Genomic DNA, 4,334 nt, shown 5'->3' with positions numbered 1-4,334 from the left:
CACTCCTCCAAGATTGAGTGCGGGGGTTTCTATCCCAGGATTATCTTTGATACTTGGTAACCTTTTCATTGTTTAGTTTTTATTAGCTACTAGCTGTACCCATGTGACTACATTCTACAAAATTATAAAAAAAATCATTTTATTGTTTACATTTGTCAAATTATCAATTGCAAATGGCAACCTTGATTCCTTGATGTTGGCAGCAATTTATGGTCTCTTTCCCACATTATGGTTTTTATCCAAAATATTAGTTTAATAGCGTGAAAATATATAGCCTAAAGCGTAACGGAAGTGTAGGGCCTTTTATTAAAGAAAGAGTTATTCCAAATTATGCTGTAATTGCTGACATTAGGCAAGAAAGATGTGTGTGTTTACGCTTTATTCTAATATAATAGTAAAGTTAGTTTGTCACTTATTCAAAATTTGTCTTTCTAATTTAGGAACGATCCTGTAATGATGCAATTTTATGTATGATCGTGCTATAAGAATTTATAGACTACAGTAGTCCGTTTAGTAAATGTTAGATTATTGAATAAATAAATGATTTTTGGTTTTATGTTTTTTTGTCTATCCAATCGTTTTTAATTCTGTCCTAATAACTTAAAGCTCTAAGCCCCTTAGAGATGGCATACAGTAAGCTGATGATATGATCTGAAGGACCGTTAATCTGTCAGGTTGAATCTGGAAGATATGCCTGTGAGCACGTTGCCGCGCGAGTGCCGGCTGGTGCTGACGCTGTTCGGGCGCACGCAGCGCGCGGACGACAGCCAGCCGGCGGGCGAGGGCGCGCCGGAGGGGGAGGGGGAGGCGGAGGGCGGCGTGCAGTACGACCAAGTCGAGCTCGGCTGGGCCGCCATACAGATGTTCGACTACGACGGGTAACACAACTATACTAATATTGTATATGTAAATGGATGGATGTTTGTTACTATTTATCTCCAAAATACAGTAACAAATCTAGATTAATTTGGTATAATGTAGGACATAGACTAAAAGAACACTTGGACTATTTTTTTTTAATTCTGCGTATACGAAATCGCGGACAAAAGCTAGTTTGAAATATCCCGTATATAAAATCAAGCTTTGTGATGACGTCATAGTTCTCAAATCGAATCTTAATATTACTCATGTTAAATTTTTTTTGGATGTATGGATGTTTGTTAGTAGAAAACTCCAAAATGGCTAAATAATTAAGCTGAAATTTGACACAGATATAGACTAAAGTCTGGAATATTACATATGTTACTCATTTCCTTTTAATTATACGCGAATTAGGTTGCGGCAAAAATGTAGTTTTTTAATAATTGGTTATCTGTTCAGTATGTTGGCGTCGGGCAACTACGTGCTGCCGCTGTGGCCGGCGCAGTGCGACCGCCGCATCGGGCCCGCGCCGCACGCGCTGCACGCGCCGCCCGCGCCGCACCCGCTGCTCAACATCGGTCAGTCATACATACACACACATACACATACATACATACATACATACATACATACATACATACATACGGACACACATATACTTGAATGAAACACAATATATATTCTATCTATTCTCTAACGATCATCACACACACTACAAACATAAAAGCACACTATAAAAATGTATTAAAACGAGTCACTATTAGATAAGAAACAAAATGTTATGTATGTAAGAACGGGACATTTTTTACTTAATAAGATGTCCCAGCAACGAATACCTACTTGTAAAAAAGTGTGACTTTAAGTAACAAAAAAAATATATACTAGTTGTTGCTCTCGACTTCGCCTGCGTGAAAATAAGAAATGTAGCCTATGTTATTAACAGATAAATTACCTTTCTAACGGTGAAAGAATTTTTAAAATCGGCCCAGTAGTTTTGGAATTACTTCAATACTTACAAAAATACAATTCGTTTCTCTTTGTAATGTTAGTATAGATTACTTATCTTCACATTTAGTCGTTATCGCTATATTATGACTTATTTAAATACTAATCTTGTTTTTCTTTGTAATTCCTGTCAATTTACCTTTGGAACATTCTAGAGATCCCAATCTACACCCGTACGGGTGTGAAGTGGACGAATGGAGACGAGGAGAAGCAGAAGAACAGCACACAAGAGGAGCTGCCGGCATTCGAATCGCTGGACGGTCACACGCAGTCGCAGCTGCTGCACCTCATAGAACAGGGCGCTTACCAGAGGATGCCCACGGAGGGGAGAGAGGTAACTTAGCTCACCAGATAACGCTAAACCACCGAAATTACTTTTATACATGTCTCGTTCATAACTTGTATATTATTATATCTTCTTCCTCATCCCACTCTCGTAAGATCGGTGTACGAGGATTTCGTCTTTCAGGTTAATTTATCTTCTGTCGTCTTAGTTGGCACTCCCTTTATAATCACGTCTTTTTTCACGTTATACACCTCTTTTTAGGCCTCCGTCTACTGGTTACCCCTCCACAGTTATAACTAAAGACCTCTATAAAGTTGTTCCTATGCTGTTCATTGATTTTTAATGGTCATAGAACTATTATAAGTATTATAAGTGGAATAGTATCATATTCTGTACTTCCACAAACATTTTTTGTTTTTATTATCATCGTTTGTTTAATAGAACAGCGTGAGAAGGAAACAAAGGAAGATAAAATTGGTATGTGATATTAAACCTTACATTAATGGTTCAGGTGATGTGGGAGAAGCGGCAGTACCTGGTGGAGCTGGCGGGGGCACCAGCTGGTGCGGCGAGCACCGCGCGCAGCTCGTGCGTCTGCTGCAGCGATGGGAGAAACCCTCGCCCCTCAACGCTATGCATCTCCTCCTGCCCTGGTACAGAACTAAACTACATTAATGTATAGTACAAAGACATTTAAAAAATATATACACGAGGCAAAGAACAAAATGATTTCACCGGTATTTTCTCTGAAAGGTTGTTACCGACAGCGCGGCAGCCAGAAAACTCTTTTATATACACTTTCATTTAAACTTATTTACATATTTATTTAACAAAACTATGACTATTACATCTTATCAATAATTTGCTTCCTTTTCTTCTCTTGTTTTACTACTACTTTTCTTTAATAAATCGCGTAAAAGTCTCGGTGGCCAGTATGCAACCTCTTTAGCTGTATTCATACTTCTCGTCAGCCAAAGAGGTTGTATTTTACATTGAACAAGGTCCTATATCATTTGTCAAGTTTAGTACGCCACCTCGTGTAATGAAACATTTTACTCAATTATAATAAGATCAAAAATAAACTAAAGTATAGTATATGCATTAAAATAGTACTTAATTATTTTGAGGTTATCAGTAAATAGTGAGATAATATGAAAAATATTTCAAAAGAAGTGTCAACTATGTCTATACATATTTTCAGAATCTTTGATTTAGTAAGAAATGTACGGAAAATTTTGCTTACGTTATTTTTGCATTCGTTTAACTTTTTCGATGTCTTAAATTTATGTTTACCGTTTTCCAGTTTCCCCGACATGGCTGTGCGGGAGTTCGCTGCGGAGCTGATCAACGGCATGTCTGACGATGACCTGATCCGCGTCCTGCCGCAGCTGACGCAAGCGCTGCGCTACGAGACGTATGAGGCTAGCCCCCTCGCTGGTACGAAAAATACTAAAATAGTAAAAAAATCTGGTTATTTAAGCCATAGTAATGGCATCCCATTAGAAAGGGATAGCTGCCCTCCCCCGAGATACTTCAATAATCATAATAATATTATAAATGCGAAAGATTAGATGGATGGATGTTTGTTAGAGTTTGTAGTCAAAACGGCTGAATGAAATTTGGTATAGATGTAAATGGTAATCTGGAAGAACATGTAGGCTACTCAGTTTTGTTTTTTTAATCCCACGCGTAAGGATTCACGGGTGAAAGCTAGTGTAAGATATAACTTTTACAAATTTACCATGTTAGTAGCTCTCCTCCCCTAGCATAGATTATCAGTTCGCCATGTCCGTGTGATATATGCAGATATGCATGATTTTAGATGTGTAAGAGTTACAAGATAACGGCTGCGTGTGAATTCATATTATTATTTCAGAGCTGCTGTTATCCCGCGCACTTTCAGCGCCGGCCGTCGCGCACAAACTGTTCTGGTTGTTGGTTCACAACTTGCCAAATGTGCCTCAGGTAAAAAAAGTAACAATTTCAATCGATGGACATTTAAAAATGTGTTTACACACGCATCATTTTAAAGTTTTAATTCAAATATTCCACTGATCAGAATAGATCGTCTGAAACATATTTCATTTCTATATTGAATATTTTATAATTGGTTCTGAAGGCATATATTTATTACATTCGCAGGCACCGAACCAAGAGTTCCTAGGCATCTCATTGGAGGAGA

The 4,334-nt window shown here is 38.0% G+C and overlaps 1 pseudogene; it reads left to right on the top strand.

Moving 5' to 3' along the window:
- LOC106103328 overlaps positions 1–4,334 on the top strand; it is a 19,068-nt pseudogene that overhangs the window by 10,586 nt on the left and 4,148 nt on the right.

The sequence above is a fragment of the Papilio polytes genome, unplaced genomic scaffold (assembly GCF_000836215.1).
Source record: "Papilio polytes unplaced genomic scaffold, Ppol_1.0 DF823823.1, whole genome shotgun sequence".
In the NCBI taxonomy this organism is placed as follows: domain Eukaryota; kingdom Metazoa; phylum Arthropoda; class Insecta; order Lepidoptera; family Papilionidae; genus Papilio; species Papilio polytes.
This window is presented reverse-complemented; position numbering and strand designations above follow the sequence as displayed.